We start from the raw sequence: 24,950 nt of genomic DNA on the forward strand, positions 1-24,950 counted from the left end.
CCCCAGGAACTCCCTCCCCCCCCTCAAAGAGTTTGCACTTGTTGGTGCCTCACTTTGGAGACACAAATATGACTGCTACTGCTATTCATAAGCTCAAGTCAATTATGAGAATCTTAATGTCACCAGAAACAAGGAATTGGGAAAAGGAGGCACAAGAAAGCTAATTTTTCATTCAAGAATCAGACCAGCTAATCACGGAGAAGCTTATCCTTAAAAGACTGGATAGCCTCTGATGATTTTTTTCAACCACAGCAATTCCCTAACAAAGCCCATCTCCCAAGGTTTAAAGGGATTAATACCTGCTTTGGTAGAGGAAGTGTCTACATGAATGATATCACAAATACTTAAATGGAAGTAAGTTCATCAAGAAAGCACTATATTTTCATGACACTAATTATAGAACTCTTCCCCAATTCAACAAATACCTATTAAGTTTCTGATACCTCTAAGGCTAGTTTCAGATGCTAGTTTATCCACTAGGCATTATCAATACTGAATAGTCTTGCTTTTGCATGATCAAAAAATAAATAGTCTTTCTTACCCAGAGATCTGGTCATGTGACACCATTCTTCAAAAATCTCCAGTGCCTAGCAAGTAAAGTTCAAATTCCCTTGCATTCAAGGCCCTCCATAATCTAAAACCACCCTACCTCTCCAGCCTCCTCTCATGACTCTCCTCTACACACTCTATGCTCTAGTTAAACTCAACCACTCTCCTGACTTCTGTGTCCTTGTTCTATGCTCGATACTTCTAATATTCCTTTCTCCCCATCCCCTAAAACTTCACTCCAAGGGCCCACTGCTATCATGAAGCCTTCTTTGATAACTCTCAACAAGGCATGAACTTGCCTTTTGAATCTTATGTAGCATTTGGTTTTGCACCTCTCTAATGAACTTAAGACCATGTTTCACAGCTATCCACGTGAATGTATTATGATTGTACGACAAAAAGCTTCATAATGACAGGAACTCTGTTGTATCTCAACATTTCATCTACATATGCATCTAGTGCTGTTGTCTGCTGTGCTTAATAAAAGACGAAGAAGAGGAGGAAAAAGAAAAAGGAGGAGGAAGAGAACGAGAAAAAAGAGCATTTAACGTTTGCAAAGTGGGAAGTGTTATTATTACCCCCATTTTAAAGATGAGGAAACTAAAATAGACAGTGACATTCCCAGAATCACAAATGTAGTATCTGAGGTTGGATTTGAACTCAAGTCTTTCTGAGTCCAGGTCTGTCTCTATCTACTGGACCTCATAGACATTATGTTAATCAAAGGATGAGAAGCAAATTAAGTGTAGATTCCATTTGTCAAAAAATAGACCTGATGATGCTAAGAACTCTTAGAAACTGTCCTAACAAAAAAAAAAAAATAGAAGTACATCAAGCATACTACTTTCTCTTTTGTGCAAAAAGGTGTAATGGATACACAGAAAACAGTATCAATTTTTATTTATCTATTTTTATGGGGAAAGGAAAGGGCTCAAAGTATTATATTAGCAGTTTTCCATGGAATCATATTCAAGTTTCATTGTTAGTCACATCAAATTAAAGTGTGTTTTTCCTAAATAGCTTCCATTGTGTATTTAGTGAATCTGATATGGAAAATTGCTAAGGCAATAAGAGCATCATATAAGCTTACCTTGTTGTGATCCCCAAAATAATATTTATGAGATCAAAATGCAGGAGACTCAGGTGCTGGAGTGATTTGAGGGTTCTTGCTCAGACAATCAAGTATGTAACAGTAACCTCAAAGTCATGGTTTCACAATATGACATTGTATCTTCTTGAGGTCCTTTAAGACTGAATTATTGTGGGGGGAGGAATTCCCAAGAGTTTGCTTTGGGAAAGGATCATTTGTTCAGCAGAAAAAAAAGATTAGTTCATTTAACAAATATGTATTTAACACAATCAGGTACAAGGCACTGTGCCAAATGCAGTAGGAGATACTTGGATACTTAGAATTATCTGTGATTTCACTAGTATGGATTTCATCTCCACCCACACAAACCTCAGCCTTCTCTTAAGAGTTACTCTGTCCAAAAACTTAATGACCTGGTAGCCAGCTTCCTGGTGATACTCTTCTACGCTTACGTCTGACCTTCAGACGTCTTCCATAATCTATAAGCTGACCCAAACACTTTCAGTTTGACAGTGTCTTTCAAAGCTGGTACTCAGCTAGTAGAGAATTCCAAAGCTCAGGGTCACTTCCATCGCAAGGTGAGGCATCAAAGTAGAACTTTGGCATAGTGTTACGAGAGTGACACAAAGACTTTTAAAAAACACGGTTCTTGCCTTCAAGGAGCCTATGTTCCAGAAAGGGGCATAAAACATGTACATACATAACTAAGTATCTGAGGAGTTCAGAGAAAGGAGAAAAACTGTCTGCTTGTGTTAGACATGGAAGGTATCATGGAAGAGGGGACATGTGATCTGGGTTCTGAAGGATGCGTAGAATTCACGAAGCAGTGGTAAGAGAATTTAATTTGGAGTTATAAAACCTGAGTTCAAATCCTGACACTATCATGAATATCATGAATGACTGTATAACTTTGAGCATGACCTTGAGTATGACCTTACCCTCTCTGACCCTCAGTTTCCTCATCTTTAAAATGAGGAAGTTGGACTAGATGAACTTAAAGTCCATTTAAGGTCTGGATATATATGATGCTACCATCTAACAGATAAAGATGGGGGAAGGACATTCTAAGCTAAATGTAAGAAAGGAAGAGAGGCAAAAAAATGAAAATTGGAATGTTCAGGAAGACGCAAAGAGTTCAGTTTAGCTGGAACACAAGGTACACAGGGAGTAAATGGAAGATAGGTTGGAAAGATAGGTTGAGATAGATTATGGAGGATTCTGAATGCCAGAATAAGGAGTTTGGACTTTATTTAGTAGGCCAAAGAGAAGCATCAAAATTTTTCAACAGGGTAATGACGTACAAAGGAGTTCTTTAGAAAGATTATTCTGGCAGTGGTATGTAGAATGGATTGGAGAAGGAAGCATCTAGAGGCAAACTACTAGGAAAGATTAACATTCATATTTTTATGTCTATGAATACTAATACTAACAAAATATCTTAAGATCTTAACAATTTGCCTTGGCACGGAGTTTCTAAATAAGCATAACTTACAGGAATATTTATTTTAAAAGATTAGTTTGTTGCCAGGAAATATTTGTATATTTTTCTTTATGCCAGTGTTCATGACATGGACCTTCACAGGATTAACATTGAAACATTCACAAAAGCTTTCACATTGTCATAACAGGCGAGTTGTGAATTTCACTGTTCTTGTAGGGCAAACTTTAATAATGACGGGTTTAACTCACTTGTAACACCAAGAAAAAAATAAATCTGGAAGTTTAAGATTACAATTATTTGTAGAAATACGCATTTTCATAATTTCACTATATTTTTTTCTTATAAATTCAGAACACTTCCTTTTTCTGAATGTCTCCCTAGGTGTAAAACAATTAACTACAAGTTTTCTATCTACTTTACTAAAGCAGTAGAAGTTCAGTGTTTTTCAGTAAACATTTTGCTAATTTAAAAATGAAACAATTTTACTTTCAAGAAAGAGGCTTCATAGTACAAGGTGAAGAGTTTTGGATAGAGAGTCAGATAAGCTGGAGTCTAAATACTGGCTCTTCCACTAACCAGCTTTGTGACTTTGGATGAATCATTTCATCTCTCGGATCATCACCGTCCTCAATTGTAAAAGCAGGAGTTTTGACAAAGTGATCTCTGACATCTCACCCGGTTCCAGTATTCTATAATCTGACTAGGATCATTTCTTCATTTATTATAAGCCTTTTTAATGTCATACTATATTATGTAATCTGTTGTTATTTACTTGAATCCTTCAAGATTCCATGATTTCAGCATTTTGGTTAGCCCTTCCACCAAAAGAGATCATAGCCTATGCATGCCCCGTGTATGGCATAATGCATACAATTCTTAATCTTTATTCTTTAAAAACTTTAACCTAGGCAAATCACCACATCTCTGTCTACCTTTTTTTTTTAAAGGAAAGGCAAAGATTATAAGCAGTGGTTATTATTAATAATAACACTTAATTATTAATGATAAATTTACTAACAATATATCACTTTAATGTTAACAAAGTAATTTCTTCTCAACAAACTTGTTAGGGAGATAATAAGAATTATTATGGCGAAACAGTTCATCACTGGCCAAATTTGTGATGAACTTGTAAGAAACTGGCAATACTGAGGATATCATCATCATCGTCGTCGTCTCTTCCTTGAAGTCTTTAGATTGGTAGGATGAGGCAGAGATTGTCCTTCACTAGCATACTCTTCAAGAAATTACTTACCTCCACATCATGAGGCATCAGAAAACTTTGATGGAATATATTATTATTGTTATTATTGGCATACAAAACAGACACGTGAAGTTGCTTTTGCATTAATTATAGAAGGAATTTTGACAGATATAAACAATCTACCTTGGTGCTATAGTTACTGCTTAGTAACTATAACCAAGCCTTTAGCTTGGCAACTGATATAAACTTTTATCAGTTGGAATTGGATCGGTAAAATGAAAATAATGCTTTTTTGTTGTTATTGTTTTAACTGATTCACCCTCACAACTTACTTGTCATCCCCTCTATCTCTTCTATTGAAATCCTACTCATTTTAAAACTCAATTCAAATGATACTTCTACCACAAAGCCTTTCCTAATTTCCCAGTCCCCTCCTATCTCATAAGCATCCCATAGAACTTATGAATTAATTATGTAATATTTTATGTTTTAATTCTTTGTAAATGTATTAAACTACTATTAGTTTGAATGATCTCTCAAAATAGGAATCGGAGGGGTTAGACCTAGAAAGGACCTTGGAGATCACCTAGTCCAAGCCTCCCATTTTACATATTTAACGCATATTAAATAAGTCTGTCAGTCAACCAATATTTATTAAGCACTCATTTTTTCCCAGGCACTGTGCTAAGAAATGGGAACACAAAGAAAAACAAAAATAGTCCCTTCCTTCAAGGAGTTCACATTCTAAAGGGGGAGACAACATCCAAACAACTATGGATATAGAGAGAGGGAGAGGGAGAGCTAGTGAGTATGAGAGACAGAGAGGAGAGAGAGGGGAGGGAGGGACAGAGAGAAAGAGAGACAGAGAAAGAGAGAGAGACAGAGCCAAAGAGAGAGAAATATTGGAGATAGTTTCATAGGGAAAGCCCTAGCATTGAGTAAGACTAGGAAAGGCTTCTTGCAGAAGGTAGAATTTAGCTAAAACTTGCAGAAGGTCAGGGAAGCTAGGAGGTAAAGGTGAGAAGGGAGAGGATTCCAACCATAGGGGACATCTAGAGAAAATTCATTGATTCAGGAGATGGAGTATCTTATGCAAAGAGACCACTGCCACTGAATCATGGAAAGGTAGGAAGGGGGCCAAGTTAGGAAGTGACTGTCCAAGTAATTGGCAAAGTTAATAACTGAACCTGCTTCCTCTGATTAAAAATTCAGCGCTCTGTCCCCCACTCAAAGACAGTCTGATTTGATTCCTCTCTCTCTCCCAGCAGTTGCTTTGCATGGAGAAGGTACTTCATAAATACATGTTTCCTGAAATGGTTGAACTGACCACCTGCTAGACTGAATTAAACAAATTGACTTATCATTCTGTTGTTTTTTAAACAGTCTCCAATGGAATCTTGCTTTGCAAACATCATTGTTCTCACTCAACATCTTAGCCAAAAGACTTTTATTGAATTCAATACTTGGGGATCTTTAGTTAGTCTGAAATTCTTAAAGTCAAAGAAAAATAAAATAAAAGAAAAGAAACCAAGCTAGCTTCCAATGACATCACAGGACAACTAAGAAATGATCATTATTTGGCATTTTAAGAATTAACCTGGAATTATTTTGTTTGCCTATAGATTATATAGATACAAATGATTTTCTGTTAAGTATATGATACCATTACTTTAAAATATGTTTATTCATGTCAAGAATTACTGAAGTTCTCTAAACATTATCAGCACTAATCTTCACGCATCTGGCAAATTCACTTAGTCAGCCAAAAAGGGGCTTCTCTATCACAGCAGATTAATAAAATGACCATTGAGTGCAGACATTGTGTTTCCAGCAAAGATGAGATGTTTTCCTCCTAAAAGTCTGCATTTCTTTGATTATATTTTAAAACTGTTTGGTAGCACCAAAATGCATTTGTCATGAATATTTTTAGAAGGCCATTATTTATAAACTATCTCATCATTTTCTTATCTGCAGTGGCCTTCTTGGACAACCACAGCTTGAACATATTTCAAAATCTTGTTCCCAGTTTCCTACTTCTTCAAGCATAGGAAAATTCATTCATTGAGAAGTTTTCTATTTTGGGCCACAATTTATTTTGGTTTTATTTTTAATTCCATTTTAAATATAGAATATCTATTTTTAAAATGTAAACATCTGATTTTACCCTTCACAATGATATCTCCTTAATCAAGACAGGACTACCATGTTAACATGCACAAACCTGCCGCAGGTGACATTATTATCTCCACTTTTATCTATCATTATTCCTGGCAAACCACATTCCCAAAACAATCCAAGTACATACAGCAAATCACTAAAATGGGAGCCGTCAATCGGGTCCATTAAGAGAACTTCACCCAGCTCTATCTGTTTACATCAACTTGTGAATTAGGGGGGGTAAGGGATGACTTAAATGCAATTTTACACCAAAATTTAATCTATTTCATTTGTAGGCTATTTCTCAAGGGTCCCATTTTGAGCAAAGAAAAGAACTCGGACCAACGGAGTATTTCTAAGCTGTCATGTTGAATTTCCACTTAAGGGGGTGGGGGGAGAGAATAATAACGGGAATACTTGTCAGCGATTAGCCATCCATAAAAATGTTTTCCCTTGCGCTCCTCCTTTCGATCACAATACTGGCGTCAGTTTGTCTCATGTATCTGTTCTCCCTCCTTACCTCCCCCCCCCACACACACTCCCCCCAAACAGAGACCTGGCAAGGAACCGCAAAGGCAAGGGAAAAGACAAATACAGCAGCCAGTGAAACGAATCCAAGGGCTAGCTCGGGCACACTTGAAAAACATTCCTCACTTGTCCTCTTTTAAGCGTCTCAAAGGTAAGCTACAAAACGGACGGTACGTGGGGTGACCCACCTGCCCTGCAGATTTCTTTAATCGTGCCAAAGAGTTACAGTTAATCACCCCCACTGCACCACGACCCCTCTCCCGATCCGAAATTCCCTCTTTCCCTTCCTTTACGCTCAGTCACAGGAATCGGTTACTTAGCTCCAGGTTTGGTACGGCAATGTGACTGGTGCCAGGCATCAGCGAGATGCCCGGGCAGTGGCGGGAAAGAAAGCGAGCATCTTAGCCCAAACCCTGGGCCAGGGCAGGAGCTGGGGGTCCAGCTCACTAGCTACCTCATCCACAGGCAACCCTCCCCTAGAGGACGCCCACCCGCCAGGGGCTGGCCAACCCTCCCACGCCCACCACCCCGGATTCCTGACAAGCGATCCCGCGAGGGGAGCATCCTCTAAAGGTCCAAGATCTTGTGAGGACCAGGTGGCTGCCATTGGGGCAGATGCGCAGGGCAGGGGGAAACAGCAGCGGGTCCCAAGACCCCGGGGCAGAAACGAAGTTTGTAACTCCCGGTCTGAAAGAAGGCACCGCGGAAAGGGGCAGTGCCCCTCACCCTTCCTTCCCACCCCACCCCCAACACCCACCCCAACGCAAAATGACAAAGCATGCTCCTGGCTTTAGGGAAACTTAAGCGATTTCCCCCACGCATAAACACGCGCGCGCGCACACCACACAACACACAGGCGCGCACAGACACTGCAGCTGAGGCCCCGCGCACAACTTGTAGATATTTGTACGGAGGGAGTCTCTTACCTGTCCCTGGTGATGCCACTCCCCCACCCCCACCCTCTTCTGGCGGCCCCCTCCTTCCCGGTGGGTGCCCCGCGCGTGCCCCCCTCTCCGAAGCGCTTCTCACCGCCTGCCCCGGGCGTGAGGACGGGCTGCCTGGCGGCGGCGGCGGCGCAGACACAGACAGCGGCGGGGCAGCGGCTGCAGGGGCATCGGCGGCAGCCCCAGCCCCAGCCCCAGCCGCAGCAGCAGCAGCAGCCCCAGCAGCCCCGACCGGCGTCAGTCAGGCTGGAGCCTCGCAGCCTCATCGCCCGTATTAGTGCGCCGACCTGGAAAGCCGCCAGAGAGCCTTTCTAGCTGGGTCCCGCCCCCGCCCCCGCCGAGAGATGGCAGGGAGGCAGCCCCGGAGGGGGGCCGGCCGGCGTCGGGGGACACGGCCAGCACCGCAAAACCCTACCCCGGGCTGCTTGTGCACGTGCCGGGAAATGTAGGGGAGCCAGAGACCCTGGGGCGGGGAGGGATGCGCCCGGAGGTCCTCTCCTTGCCTTCTCCCTTCGCCAGCTCTTTACTGTGCCATCCCCGCCACTGGCGCTTTTCCTGTCCGTGCCCCAATGGTGTCTAGCCCTCTTTCAGCTCCTTTTGGTTCCTTTTAATCGAAACCCAGCCGGAGCGCCACAATCCAAATACTAGGAAGTATGAGTTCGCTCCCAGAGCCCAGAGCCCTCATCTCTTGTCCTAGCCAGCCCTGCCTCTTCCTCCTCTTCTCTGGTATCTCTTTGTTCTTTCTACCTGGAACCTAAGATCAACCGGGAGGTTGTTTGTTAACAAATATTTAATACTGAAACACATTCGCTTGGGAACCGCAGGGTGCCCGGGTGCCGAGATGTCCTTCAGAGGCATTACTCTTAGTTACTTGAATTCGTCCCTTATTGGGTTTTTCAAAGAAAAGCCCTAGAAAGAGAACCCATTCCCCTCCACCCCACCCCCATCCAATGGATTTGCGTTGGCGCAAGCAAAACAAAATCTAATCACCCCGAGTGTCGTGCCGTGGTTAAAAGTAGTATAATTATGTGGATTGAGATTTCTCTTAAGTGTATTTATTTACTTAACACATAAGCATATAATATGTAACACTAGCCAATTTAATAAAGCTACAACCTTATATGCACGCTGGCTGTGTTAATGTACAACCGGCTTGCTCTGCAACTTAACTCTAAAAACTCACAGACCTGCCACCTAGAACTATATACCCTTGAATGGTATCAGGAGGGAGGGTACACACGGCTGGCCTCCGGTTCCTGCTCCACTGCATTCTAGTGGAAGCCAATAAGACAGCCCCTCTTTGAAAGCATGTTTAGGGTGTCAGTAAGGGAGAATTAGGCCTCACGGGAAGAGGCCAGTGAACTTGTGTGTAAGCTGAGTAGAATCACAGAATCATGGAATTTAAGAGTGGAAAAGACCTCAGCAGCTGTGTAGCGTCATCCATAAGGATTCCCCACTATAATATACTCTATAAATGATCATCTAGCATCTGCTTGAGGACCTACAACCAAGGGGAACCTATTGCCTCCAGAGGCAGGCTATTCCACTTTTGAACAGCTCTAATTGTTAGGGATTATTTTCCCTGACATCGACCCCAAATTTGCTGATTTTTAAAAATATGACTTAGCATCTCTCTCTCTCTCTCTCTCTCTCTCTCTCTCTCTCTCTCTGATACACACTGATTAAGTGACATATGGAAAGATATTGAACTTCTCAGTTCCTAATACAACTCTGTAAGATTCTAAATTGTTAGTCTGCATTAACTGAAGGAGTTTTTTCACATGGATTTTCCCACATGAAAAAAATAACTAATCAGTACTCAGAAAAAGACTCAACTCAATGTATTTTGACAGCTTGTTCAAAAATACTAACAATTCCCTGTACTAACGATTCCCTATTGATGACAAGATTCTCCAAATGCTTTCCTTGTTTAGTCATTTCAGTCATGTCCTATGACTTCAGTTGGAGTTATTTTGGCAAAGATACTGTAGTGATTTGTCATTTCCTTCTCTAACTCATTTTACAGGTGGGCACTGAGGCAAATCGGGTAAGTGACTTAGTAAGGGTCACACAGTTAGTAAGTGTCTAAGGCCAGATCTGAACTCTCCAAATGTTACTGTTAGTAAATAGCATGGTGCTAATTTCACTGAACCCAGACACACCACAAAGCCTCCTCAGTGAAATTTATAATTTTCCAAAAAGACTAGCTTAATCATCCATACTACAAACACAGTAGGCATGGAGGAAAAAACCCATTCCTAATATCATAAGATCATAGATTTAGTGCTAGGACAGACCTTAGAAAGCATCCAACCCTTTAGCACTTTTATGGATGAAAAAACTGAACCCCAGAAAGGTGGATCTTCCAAGGTCACCAAATTGGTAAGGGGTTGAAAGCTGTGTGTTCGTCCTTCATTGCCAAAGAAGACCACGCCATCAGAGAAACGATGACATGACTTGCACTTGATTTTGGTTTTTTTTGCGTAAGGGAGAGCTGTACAAGGTCACCAGCCCTGCTTCTCCTCCAGAGCCATCTGAGTCCAGTGACCAGATATTCATCAGGATGACTGGAGATGACCCAGGATGAGGCAATTAGGGGGGTTAAGGGACTTGCCCAAGGTCATACAGCTAGTGAGTATCAAGTGTCTGAGGTGAGATTTGAACTCAGGTCCTCCTGACTCTTGCACTGGTGCTCTATCTACTGTATCACCTAGCTGCCCCACATGTTGGGGTATAAGGTGTAAAAAGACTAGAAAGACAGGAGGGGCTACGTTATGAAGAGCTTTGAATGCCAAAAAGAGTGCTTGTATTTGCTCCTAGAGGCAAAAGGAAGCCACTAGAGTTTACTAAGTAGATCAGACTTGTACTTTAGGAACATCACTTTAGGAACTGAATGGAAGATGGCTTGAAGTGGGGAAAGATTTGAAGCAGACAGGCTATGGCAATAATCAAGGTGTGAGTTGATGAAGGCCTGAACTAGAGAGTGGTGGTAGCGTCAGAGGAGAGGAGACAGATTTGAACCAAGATTTTTTCAACTCCAACTTCAGAACCCTTTCCATCATGCCAAGATACTTAGAACACATTGTTGAACTAACAAGTTCAGAGTTAGTCTATGATTATTCTAATCCTGGGTGGGTATTGAAAACAGACAATAACAGAAACCAGAACTGAGAAGGATATCAAGCCAGTTTGTATTTGGGGAACTGAATGATGCTTTCAGTGACACCAAGTTATTTCTTGTTGCAAAAGCATATCTTTTTAAATGCAAATTATTTTCAAGTAGGCAATATTTTAGCACATTATTGAAAACCATGGTCTGTGAAGAATCAAGACGATAGGTGCCTCAAAGAGCAATGGAAAGATATGTTATGGGTGTAAGTGTTTGCAACATGTTCCCCGTAAAGGAGAAATGAGTTAGTAAAGCCCATGTGGTATCAGAAAAGAAGTTGGGTTGATCATGTGACAAGGATGAAAAACAAGAAACGAATAATACGGTCCTACATTGGCACCGTTAAGATATGGAAAAAGTCATGAATGAATGAGTGAATGAATAAATGTAAAACACATTGACAGATTTTTAGGCTATGTTGGGCAGTGCTAAATACTGGTGATATAAATATAAAAGTGAGAGTTCTCATGCTCAAGGAACTTATATTCTGATAGGACAGCTCAATGGGAAATGAAGGCCTCTAGGACACCCAGGGGCTCTTTGGGTAGGATTTACAAAGGACTTAATCAAAAATCACACCTGTTGGAAAAAGGTGTGGAGGGATTGTAATCAGTGCTGGGTGAAGTAATGTCCAATCTGATGAGGTCACAGACCCATCAAAATATTTACATATAATGGACCTGCTGGCCTTTCGTGCCCTAGATTCTGTGATTCCATCAGATTGTACCTGTTAGGTATCAGAAACAAAATGGCCTCAACCTGCTTCTGTGGCGGTAAATGTCTTCTGATTTCCAAATGTTATAATATTCTTAACAAATTCTTGCTTTCAACTTAGATTCCCAATACCTCAGTTCCTAAGAGTTGCTAAAATTTCACATTACTCAGGTGTTAAACATTCAACAGAATTCAATCCAACTATTCCTTCAAGAAGTAAGAGAAAAACAAAGAACTATATTCATAACAACACCTTCTATTATGGCAAAAACAAAAACAAAAATCTGACAACAAAGCAGGTAGATGGAAAGGAAGTACAAACAAACTCTATTATATGAGAGTAAAGGAATATTATTATTCAATAAGAAGAGATGAATGTGAGAAATTAATACAAATATAGAAAAATTTGTATGAGCCAGAGTGAGTGAAATAAGGAGAACCGCAGTCATAGCTACAATTCTGCGGTACAATGAATCAGCACTGGCTTTGGAGTTAAGAGAACTGGGGTTTAAATACCTCCCTGATGTTTACTATTCAAGTGACCTTGGGATGGTCCTCAGGTTCCATATCTATAAAACCAGGAAGTTGGAATAGGGGGCCCCTGAGATCCCTTATCTGTTTATATCTATGATTTTACAACTACAACAATGTAAAATACAAGATCACTAAAGGGAAAGACTCTAAGTAATTAAAAAGTGACAAGAGTCCTGGAGAATAGATTAAAAAATGTACCTACCTCCTCTCAGAGGAGAAGTGGAGAACTACTGAAGTAGAATGTCAAATATATTTTTGACTAAGGTCATTGGATCAGTTGTTTTTGCTCAAATTGTTTTTCCGTTATTTTCTTGTAAGGGAGGATTCCAGGATGGGAGAACAGAGGGTAGTATATCCAGAAATGATTAGGATACAAAAGCAAAAGATATCAATAATTTTTTTTAAATTAGGTTTGTTTTAACAGCATTGAATACACGAAAACTAACCAAGAACCCAAGGGTGAAAGTAGCAAAAAGACCACTCTGGTTTATTTAAGAAAAAAATTTTTAAACAAAATGTATTAAATTGTATTTTAATTTTCATCTTATATGGATACCATATACATAGGGTTTAAAGCTAAGAAAATATAAACTCTGTGTGGTACTAGCTACTTGTGATTTTGGCACAAACTCTTTACGTTCTCAGAATTCTTTCATCGTCTCTTGTTGGACCTGGATTTACAAATTCTTTGAGTGCTCACAGCCTGCTTTTTCTGTATACTCCCTGTTTCCTTACTGGTAAATATTTGTACTTACAGATATGATCCTTACCCCCTTTTAGAAGTTAGCCTCTATTCACTATTCCCTTCCAACCATTATTTATACAAATAGCATGTATTTAAAGTACACTGAGATATGGTGAATGCTTAGAAAGGAACTAGGAAATTCCATATTCAGGGCAGAAGGTTCAGTGTGCACAGTCTGCTGAGGGTAATCCAGAGTGATTATTGCACTAGCAGTGAGTGTGGGTTGTCCTGTATTATTCAGTTTGTAAATTACCCAGACTTCTTTGCTTTACCTTTCAACTGTATTTTCTTATTTTTTAGTCATCTCACTGCTTATTAGCCAAAGACTGAAAAATTTAAGATATAATAGAGATGAAACTCAAAATAATCACATTTTGCCATTTCCTAGTACCTTGTTTTAAAACTTTGGTTAGGTAGATCGATGCTTGCAATCAAAGATTCACCCAATCTGGATCTGGATGAGACCCAACCATATGATTCAACTCCTCCTCATTACAGACAGGAAGAAATTAAGGCCAAGACAGTAAGTTATTGGCTAAAATTCCACTTGGGAATTTCAACTACTAGGGATCTCAAAAGATCATATATCATAGGACCACGGATTTAGGGCCAGGAGAGACCTTAGAGATCATTGATTTCAACTGTCTCATTTTTCAGATTAGGAAATTGAGGCCCACAAAAATAAAATGTCTTGTCCAAGATTAATCAACTGGTAAATATTTGAAGCTGGATTTGAATCCATGGTTTCCTGACTCCAAGTCCAAAGCTCTATCCACTAGTCTCTGCTGACTCTTTTTACTCTTTGCTAAGGACAAATTTTTTTTAATGGCTGAGTAGTGAATACTCAGGACTATAAAACCACAGAAGGAAATACACTTGGCTTTGCTTCCAAATGGACCCGTTTGATACATTTGCTATGTGTATTACACAGAACCTTGTTGCTGTCCTAAGAGTTGTAATAATTTATACTAGTAATAGTAGTAGTAATGCATTACATTACTTAACATTTTATAATTTCTGAAGTATGTTCACACAAAATTATTGCATTTGATCTAACACCCTTAACCCCCTGCAAAAGCTTCAGATAAATGTGTACTGGGAATATTTGCACTTATATAGTTTTCCTCCTTCCTCTATCCTCAAACACCAACCCTACTACCAAATTTCACAGACAGAACCTCAGAGTTGGAAGAAAGTTCAGCAGTCTTTTTTGTCTTGGCATCTCTGATTCCTGGCAGAGTGTCTGGCACAAGGTAGGACCAGAGAATTCACAGATTTAGGACTGAAAGGGAATTTAGTCCAATTTCCTCATTTTACAGATGAAGGAACAGCCCCATGAATATCAAGGGACTTATCCAAGGTCATACATGTAGCGCAGGAAGTAGAATTGGAGCCCAGGTCTTCTGATTCCAAAGCCAGTGCCATTTTCACTCAGTCTTTCATCCTCTCCAACTAAGAAGGCATTGAAATGTTTGTCAATTAAGTGAATGGTTGTTGATTGATTGTTGATTGGTTGATTAGCTGAACCAACCTAATCCACTACCATTAAGGATTTCCCAGCAAGTGGTCATCCAGCTTCTACTTGAAAACCTCCAATGAAGGACCCTCCAGTGTCTTCCAGCGCAGCAACTCCACTTTTGAACACCTCTAATTATTAAGAAGTGGTTGTTTTGGTGTTTTTTTTTTTTTGGAAACATTACACTTATTCCTGTGTCCTAACTCTCTTGACTTTCCTCCCTTTCCACTGGACTTTTCTTTAAGAGCAGTCATCACAAAAAGAATATATTAAGGGCCCACAATGGGATCCCTGTTCTCAAGGATTTTACAATTTAACTTGGGAGATGGTGAGTATGTTAAAAAAAAAAACAAAACTATAAGATGTTGAATACAAATGAATGTTACAATTAATTCAGAAGAGGGAAAGACTACTCAGCAAGGAGCACTTAAGCTGGGCCTTGTAGGTAGAGTTTGACTTAGCCGAGAGGGGAGGACATTCCAGGCAAGGAAAAAAGTACACTCAAAGTTCATAACAGTGTTCATAACATTCATAACAGAGGAGAAGGAGCGTAACAGTGAGCAGAGAATTAGAGTTGGAGACAAAGGACCTTGGTTTGAGTCACAGCCTCGATACTTCCTAACATACGACCAGACAAATGATAACCTCTCTGAGCCTGTTTCCTTATCCTTAAAATAGGAACAATGGCACTTGCTCTTTCAGCCTGACAAAGTTGTAGAAGTAACATGCTAAATTTACTTATGCTTTTTAAAAAAGAGGGAAGTGGTTAATAAAAGAGATTTGAAGTTGCATATGCAATCCCCCTTTTCTCCCTGGTTTTTTTTTTTTTGTATGTGGAAATGCTTGTGTTAATTGGTTTTGAGTACAGAATAAGAAACAAAACCCAACAATTATTTTAAAAAAGTATTTAGAGATATCTACCATTTTTTAAGATAAAATAAGTGTCCACTTATGAGTAGATCAGTTTGACTAGAACAGAGATTCCCATAGTAAATAAAGCTGTATAGATAAGCTTTGCTGCGATCATGAAAGGACTTAGGATCATAGATTTAGAACTGGAAGTGACCTCAAAGGTCAGCAAGACCAACTACCTCATTTTCCAGATAAGAAGTTGAGGTCTAGCAATGTAAGTTAACTTGCACAAGATCACACAGATAATAAATAATGGAATGAAGATTTGACTCTGTCTTCTGTCTCTAAAGTCAATGTTCTTTCCACTCTCCTATCCTGCTTCCCCCCAAATAAGATCCTACTGCTTAAACGTGGATATGATTGAAAGTCTGGAGCTCTACCAACTAAGGCAGCAAGCTTTGCCTTTGTTTTATGGGCAATGGGAAGGCACTTGTAATTTCTGAGCCAGGATCAAATCAGTGTCCAAGGATCATATCTATATGTATATCTGCAAAGAGATGGTTTTTTAGGAATAGTAATCTAGAAATAGGAGTAGCTAGGTGGCACAGTAGATAGAGTGCATCATCCTGAGTTCATATCTGGCCTCAGACACTTACTAGATGTATGATCCTAAACTATTCTCCATCTGGAAAATGAAATGGAGAAGGAAATATTCAACCATTCCAGTATCTTTGCCAAGAAAACACCAAATGAGATTACAAAGAGTCAGACATGACTGAAAAGACTCAACAACAATTTGGAAGTCGTGTATAAGATTGATTAAAATGAAATGAGATTGGAAACAGAAATCAATTAATAGATCACTACAGGGTCTAGGCAGGAGGAACCAAAGGGTCTGTACTAAGGTGGTGACTGTAGGAATGAGAAGTAGCAATAGATGTGAAAGACATTTAAAAAGAATTTACAAGACTTGGTAGACTGATCAGTTGACACCATGTGAACAAGTGTTGGGGTGGGGATGGGGCAAGAGAAGGGGCAAGAGATAGGTTAACTGACTCTATGGTTTCAAGCCAAGGCAACTGGAAGAATAATATCACCGTTGAAAGAAATAGGGAAGCCAGGAGGAAAAACTAACTTGGAGGCAAAAATAATGAATTCTAGTTCTAAATCTATGATCTGCTTAAGAACACAATTTTAGGCAGGTTGAGCTTAGGATGACGGTGGGATATAAAAGCAGAAATATCTACTAGGCAGTTAGAGAAGTGGAAATACAGATAAGTGAGAGATCAAGAAAGAAATGTATATTGGGATTTATTTGCACAGAGATGTGATATTTGAAGTCATGAGTATTATGAGATTTCTAAGAAAGCAATGGTAGTCAGAGGAAAAAAAAAGATACAAGATCTGATTCTTTAGATATATAGAAGTAGTCAGCAAACAGTCTACCACAGAGAAAGAGTGGCAGAAAGAGAATTCTTAAACCATAGCTTCCCCATTTCCTCTAGGACCTTATATCAACTATCACCTAACTTCTAGTCTTTGACTTTCCTCTGCCTCTAACTCAGTTGGGTGTATCCCTTTTCTTGGGAAAAACAAAAACGAAAACAATCTTTGTTTGACTTAGCTGCCACTATTCTATAATTTTGGTTTGACTTTCATGACCAAATTTCTAATGCTTCATCCTATTACCTGTTCTCTCCTTAATTTACTGCAATCTACTTTCTATCAACAAGGCCTTTGCTCAGCTGAAACTGTACTTTGAAGGTCATTAATGACCTTCATATGAAATAATTTCCATAGATGTGGAATCATAGAAGCAAACTAGGGAAAGGGATCTTATATATGGTCTAATCCTACCTCTTTGTCTTGTAAATGAAGAGACAAGCCCTGAGTGAGGCAATGATTTGCCCAGGGGACTACAACTCAGATCACCAGTCCCCTACACTACTCTACCATCTTCACCATCTGATATTGTTGAAAACATACTCCTTGAAACTCACTTCCTGATCCTGGAGAAATAGGGAGACATATGAGTAAATTGAAATTAATAGTAAATTAGTAATAGTAATAATAAAACTAATAATAATAAAACTAATAATAATAAAACTAATAATAGTAAGTAAATTGAAATAAATAGAACCAGTATGACACTACATAGACAATGACTATTTACTTTGGTCAATGTAAACACAAAGAATTTTAAAAAATGAAAATAAACTATGTAATTATACTGATCAAAGTGGGCCTTGAAAAAGGAAGGGCATGCCACTTTCCCCTGTGTTCTTTGCAGAAGTAGGAGTCTGTGAATATAGAACATTGCATATACTTGGCTAATGTGTTAGTTAATTTAGTCAAATTGCTCTCCTATTTTTTATACTTCTGCTTTTTTTTTCCTACTTCAGGGGCCCTGATGTCCTGAATGGTAACTCCCTCTCTGAAACATTTTTCTAAGAACATCTCAGTCATTCTTCAGTTCACTTCCTTTTCTCTAGTCACTTGAAGTTTTAGCAACCACCTTGGTGCCCATGCTAAGGACTCTGCCCTTAAGGAACTCATGCTCTGGGCCCTAGCTGTTCTGATAGGTGACTGTCTCTCCCAGATCACTGTTTCAGGAAAGCTCCAGTCACACTTCATTTCATTCCTTTCTCTTCAACCATTTCCCTCATAAACTTCCCTACCACCATTTTACCCTATTCCACACTTCTAGTTTTGGAAGCACAAATCATGTTCAAATCAACCCAACTATTGTTCTTAGAAGGAGTATGTCAATCTATTTTCCTAGGGCCTCACTCAACATCCCTTTGTGTGTTATGTCCCCTTTACTAAGTAATCTCCCTGAGGTCAAGGATTATATTAGTTTTTAAATTTTTTTTCTTTTTATTCATTTTGAACTTAAATTCAGAAAGACAAAAAAGAGAACATTTTCATGTATACAACATAACATAAAAAGAGGATTTAATATAAAACCATGAATTTTCATTTCACATTGTTTACTTTTTTTGGAAAACTATGTAGTAAATATCGCACATGGTTTTCAAAGCTACCTTGCTTTTCTGTGCTTCCTTCTAAAGTTTTCTTTTGTTCTTTTTTTTTACACTTTTAATTCTTTTCTCCCTTCCTCACTAATCCACCCTAGAGAAGGTTATTATTAGAAATAAATGTGTGTGTGTGTGTGTGTGTGTGTGTAAAACCAAATTATACATACTACTGGTTATTCAGTTCTTTCTGTGGATGTGGATAGCATCTTCCTGTATAAGTCCTTTCTAGTGGATTTGAGTATTAATAATACTCAAAATTAGTTGTTCAAAGTCATTCTTAGAACAATATTGTTGTTACTGTATACAATATTCTTTTGGTTTTGCTCTTTATTATTTCATGCAAGTCTTTCCATGTTTTTCTAAAATCACCCAGCTCATCATTTCTTATGTGTTCTATCACAATCATACACCACAACTTGTTTAGCATTCCTCGGTTGACAGCCATCTCCTCAATTTCCAGTTCTTTGACACCACAAAGAGAGCTACTATAAATATTTATATGTTTACTTTCATATTTGTATCCATATAGACTTTTTTCATTCATTAATTCAACCATTTGTTATAAGAAATAGTTCTCTGGAGAGGGAGGAAAGATATATTTAGAAAGGAAGGTGCAAAAACTGCTGGGAAAACTGGATGATAATGTGACAGAAACTGGACATAGATCAATACCTGACACCGTACAGAAGAATAAAGTCCAAATGGGTACATGACCTAGGTATAAAGGCTGATACTATAAACAAATTAGGGGAGTAAGGGATAGTGTGTTTGAAAGATTTATGGAAAATGGAGAAATTTATGGCCAAACAAGAGATACAGAATATTATGAAATGCAAAATGGACAATTTTGATTACATTAAATTGAAAAGGTTTTGCACAAACAAACCCAATGCAACTAAGATCAGGAGGGGAGCAGAAAACTGGGAAAGAATTTTTACAACTAGTGTCTGTGATAAAAGTCTCATTTCTAAAATATATAGAGAACTGAGTCAAATTTACAAGAATACAAGTCATTCCTCACTTGATAAATGGGCAAAGAATATGAACAGGCAGTTTTCAGAGGAAGAAATTAAAGCTATCTATAGTCATATGAAAAAGTGCTCTAAATCATTATTGATTAGAGAGATGTAAATCAAAACAACTCTGAGATACCACATCACACCTATCAGATTGACTAACATGACAAAATAGGAAGATGATAAATGTTGGAGAAGTTGTGGGACAGTTGGAACACTAATTCATTGATTTTGTTGTGAGCTGTGAGTTGATCCAGCCATTCTGGAGAACAATTTGGAACTATGCTCAAAGGGCTACAAAAATGTGCATATCCTTTGACCCAACAATATTGCTTCTAGGACTGTATCCCAAAGAGATCATAAAAATGGCAAAAGGTTCCACATGTACAAAAATATTTATAGCAGCTCTTTTGTGATGGCCAAGGACTGGAAATCAAGGGCATGCCCATCAATTGGGGAATGACTGAATAAGTTGTGGTATATGAATGTAATGGAATACTATTGTGCTATAAGAAATGACGAAGAGGCAGACTTCAGAAAAACCTGAAAACACTTATATGAACTGATGCAGAGTGAAATGAGCAAACTCTGGAGAACATTATACACAGTCACATTCACGATGTGAGAGGACTATTTTTGATGACTTAGCCCTTTACTGCAATGCAAGGACCTAAAACATTTCCAAAGGACTTTTGAGGCAAAATGCCATCCAGAGAAAGAACTATGGAATTGGAATACAGAATGAAGCAGACTATTTTCTCTTGTATCATGTTTTGTTTTGGCTTGGTTTTTCTCATGGTTTCTCCCATTCCTTTTAATTCTTCTATGCAGTATAAGAAAATGTGTTTAGTAAGAATGTATGTGTAGAACCCATATAAGATTGCATGCCATCTTGGGGAGGGACAGGAGAGGAAGGGGGAGAAAGTTTAAAACTTATGGAAGTGATTGTTGAAAATTGAAAACAAATAAATTAATTAAATTTAAAAATAAATGAATAATTACAAAAAAGAAAGGAAGGTGATATACAAAAGATATTAATACATATTTTTATTATTTTTGTTATTGATATGGTCAATTATGTTTATAATTTTTTAATACTGCACCAGCCCTGCATCCTTGCTATAAACCCAACCTGATCATAGTACATGATCATTGTAATATATTCTTGTAATCATGTTGCTATTGCTTTATTTAAAATTTTTGCATCAATATTCATTAGGGAAACTAGTCTATCCTTTTTTTTTCTGTTTTTATTCTCTGTGGTTAGGTATTAAAACCATATTTGTGTCATATAAGGAATTTGGTAGGACTCCTTTACCTATTTTAAAAATAATTTACATAGGATTGGAGTTAATTGTTCTTTAAATTTTTGACAGAATTCACTAGTAAATCCATCTGATCTTAGGGAGCCCATTTATGGTTTGTTCATTTTCTTTTTCTGAGATAGAATTATTTAAATATTTTATTTTCTCTTTTGTTGACTTGGGCAACTTAATTTTTTGTGAATGTTCATCCATTTCATTTAGATTGTCAAGTTTATTGGTGTGTAATTGGGCAAAGTAACTCCTAATAATTGTTTTAATTTCATCTTCATTGATTATGCATTTGACTACTTACATTTTTTATACTGTTGATTTGTTTTCTTCTTTTTAAAAATCAAATTAACTAATGGTTTATATATTTTATTTTTTTCATAAAATTGCCTCCAGGTTTTATTTATTAGTTCAATTTTTTTACTTTCAATTTAATTAATCTCTCTTTTGATTTTCAGGATTTCTGTTTTGGTGTTTAATTGGGGACTTTTAGTTTGTTCTTTTTCTAGTTTCTTTCTTAGTTGAATGCCCAATTCATATATCTGTTATTTCTCTCTTTTATCAATGTGATCATTTAGAAATACAAAATTTCCCTTAAGTTCTTCTTTGGCTTCATCCCACAAATTTTAGTATATTGTCTTATTGTGGTCATTATCTTTAATGAAATTATTGGTTGTTTCTGTTATATGTTCTTTGACCTACTCATTCTTTAGGATTAGATTATTTAGTTTCTTGCCAGGCCTAGAGGCCTGAGGGCTACCCGAGTCTTACCTTACCTATCGCAGGTCTTCGGTTGGCCAAACCGGATAAACGTATGAGAGAAGAGACTTTCCGGAGTTGAACAAGGGTTAGGCTTTATTCAGGGTCCTGGTTACATGTGCAGGGGGAACTCTTCCTTAGGAGAGAGAGAAATCTCCCAAGGAGGCAAAGATCTTACAGGAAGAGAATGAAAGCAGAAGTGGAAGTGGGGAGAGAGGGGAGAGGGAAGAGCGAAGAGAGAAGGAAGAGGGGCCTTCTGTCCTGTAAGGGCCCCTCAGCGCTAAGAGCGCCTTCGGGCTTTCCTGACCCTACTTAAGCTCTCCTGCCGTATCGTTTGCACCTCAATACCGTGCCTGTTAGATAACAATAGGTGTGCCCAGATCCGGGCCAGTCTCGAGGGCGGGGATGCTCTCTCCCATCACGTTCTCACGGGAAGAGGCGGAAATACACGAGATCTCACTCCTCAATTCCCTGCTGTTTCCTGGGGGGCCTCATGAGAACTCTAAGGTTTAGAAGTCCTCACCTTTACCCATCCAAGACTGTCCACTGGAACTGAGCTTACACCCCCAACAGTTTCTGATTGATTTTTTTATCTCTCCTTCCAAGGCCTTTTATTGAATATAATTTGCATTGCATAATGGTCCCCAAAGGGTGCATTTAATATTTCTGCTCTTCTGCATTTGTTTGTGGAGTTTTTGTGTCCTAATATATGGTCATTTTTTGTGAAGGTGTCATATACAGATTTAAAAAAATGCTACTTTTATTCCCATTCATTTTTCTTGAGAGGCCTTTCATGTCCAACTTTTTAAAAATTCTATTTATCTAAAATTTCTCTTATTTATTCTGTGGTTAGATTTATCTAGGTAGGAGAGGACTAAGTTGAGGTTCCCACTAGTATAGTTTTACTGTCTGTTTCTTCCTGTAATTCATTTAACTTTTCCTTCAAGAATTTGGATGCTAAAAAAAAAAAAAAAAGAATTTGGATGCTATGCTATTTGGTGAATATTTATTTTGTATTAATGTTAATTCATTGTCTATGGTAACTACCTATGTAGTTTTCCTGATTATCTCTTTTAATTAGGTCTGTTTTTACTTTTGCCTTGACTGAGATCATGATTGCCACCCCTGCCTTTTTTACTTCAGCTGAAACACAAGAGATTATGCTCCAGCCTCTTATTTTAACTCTGAATCTTTCTGTTTCAGTTCTATCTCTTGTGAACAACACATTATCAGATTCTGGTTTTTAATCCAATCTGACATCTGCTTCCATTTTATGGGTGAGTTCAGCCCATTTACATTCACAGTTTTGATTTCTAACTTCGTATTTTCCTCCACCCTATTCTCTTCTATTTCTCCTTCTCTTTTTTTACTCTGCCCAATCCTCAAAAGTTTGTTTTTCTTCTAGCAACTGTTTCCCTTAATTTCTCTTTCTCTTTTTACCACCTAACTTTTTTCTCTAATCCCTTTCCACTCCTATTTACCTGTTGAGAAAAATGAATTTCTATATTCCATTGTGTGTATGTACACTTTTCTGTCTTTGAACTAAATCAGATGAAAATGAGGTTCAAGTGTTACCTGCTTACTCCCAATTACCCCTCCCTACCGAAAATTCTTCCTTGTGTTCTTCTTTTATATGAGTTAATTTCTCCCATTATTCTTCTAAATCTTCTCTCTTCTCCTAATACATCTGTCTTTCTCACCCTTCCATTTTTATTTTGAGAAAATCCAGACATAATCAGGTCATACTTGTTCCCTCTAAGAAGACTCCTTCTAAGTGCCCTAATGATGACAAAGTTTTCAGGAGTTATATGTATCATCTTCTAATTTGAGAATGCAAACAGTTTAACTTTATTAAGATCTTTATGATTTCTTAATCCTGTTTATCTTTTTATGCTTCTCTTGAGTCTTGTGTTTGAGCGTCAAATTTTCTGTTTCAGCTCTGGTCTTTTCATGAGGAATGCTTATAAGTCCTCTATTTCATTAAAAATTCATTGTCCCCCTGTAGGATTTTACTCAGTTTTACATTAGGTTATTCTTGGTTGTAATCCTAGCTCCTTTGTCTTCCAGAATATAGTCCAATCCCTCCACTCCTTTATACTGATAGCTGCTAAATCTTGTGTGATCCTGACTGTGGCTCCACAATATTTGAACTGTTTCTTTCTGGCTGCTTGCACTATTTTCTCTTTGACCTGGCTATAATATTTCTAGGAATTTTCATTTTGGAATCTCTTTTAGGAGATGATTGGTGAATTTTTTCAATTTCCATTTTACCTTATGGTTCTAAGATATTTAAGTAGTTTTCCTTTATATTGTCTTGAAATATGATGTTGAGACTTTTTTTATTATTATGGTTTTCAGATAGTTCAATAAGCTTTAAATGATCTCTCCTCAATATAATTCCATGTCAGTTATTTTTCTTATATTTTACATTTTCTTGTATTTTTTATTCCCTTTTCTTCATTTTATTGTTTCTTGATGTCTCATGGAATCATTAGCTTCCACTTGACCAATTCTTTAAGGAGTTATTTTCTTCACTGAGGTTTTGTACCTCTTTTATTCCATTTGGCCAATTTTTATTTTTAAGGAATTACTTTCTTCGCTATTTTGTGCCTCTTTTACCAAGTTATTAATTCTCTTTTCATAATTTTCTTGCATTGCTCTAATTTTTTCTCAATTTTTTCTCTACTTTTTTGATATTTGATTTTTAAAATCTCTTTTTTTTTGCTCTCTTAAAAATCTCCTTTTTTAGCCTTTTTTAGGAATTTTTGTTGAGCTGTGTTTTTCTTTAAGGTTTTGCTTGTAGAAGTTTTTAGGTCATTGTCTTCTTCTGTGTGCATGTGTCTTGAGCTTCTGTTGTACCATGGTATCTTTTTAGGGTCAGGTTCTTTGTTGTTTGTTCTTTTTTTTTTCTTCCAGCCTATTTCTTGACTTTGGACTTTATATTAGAGTCAGGCTCTGTTTACCTTGGGGGTGGTATGGGAGGGGAGGGGCTAACTGTTCCAAGTTTCAAGTTTTATGCTCTGCTGTTTTCACAGCTAGTGCTGAGCTGAAGGTCTGTAAGCTTTTGGTGCTTCCAAGGTGGTGTGATGCGGGGAAAGATGTAGTCACTGCTCTCCTGGTGTGGGCTCTGGTTCTTACCCACATAGGTTCCCTCCTCTCTTCTGACCATAAACTCCCCTTTGTGCCCTGGAACTGCAACCTGAAACTGGGTAATAGTCAATGGAGTTACTCATGTCATCTGGTTCTGGGTCCAGTGGCAGCATAGGGGTCTCTGATCATCTTTTTTTCTGTCCAGGTGTTTAATTCCCTTACTGTCTCTGGGTGTTGAGTGCTCCTGGTACCACTGCTGCCAATGCCACTCCCTTCAAGGCCCATGCTCAC

At 38.2% G+C, this 24,950-nt stretch overlaps 1 protein-coding gene across 3 annotated transcripts in view; it reads right to left on the minus strand.

Annotated features, from left to right (window-relative positions):
* The window catches only part of SMAD9 (SMAD family member 9), a 106,013-nt gene extending 97,401 nt beyond the window's left edge, over positions 1-8,612 (minus strand). The window contains exon 1 of one of the 3 annotated variants that reach the window (XM_072610349.1): positions 8,329-8,612. The gene's annotated coding sequence lies outside the window, so the exon portion shown is untranslated. Of the gene's footprint in view, positions 1-7,895; positions 7,951-7,998; positions 8,309-8,328 lie in introns of those variants that run through there. The other 2 variants (XM_072610348.1, XM_072610350.1) reach the window with 2 other exon arrangements.
* Between the last annotated feature and the right edge of the window lie 16,338 nt (positions 8,613-24,950).

Source organism: Notamacropus eugenii, chromosome 5, assembly GCF_028372415.1.
Source record: "Notamacropus eugenii isolate mMacEug1 chromosome 5, mMacEug1.pri_v2, whole genome shotgun sequence".
Taxonomy (NCBI): domain Eukaryota; kingdom Metazoa; phylum Chordata; class Mammalia; order Diprotodontia; family Macropodidae; genus Notamacropus; species Notamacropus eugenii.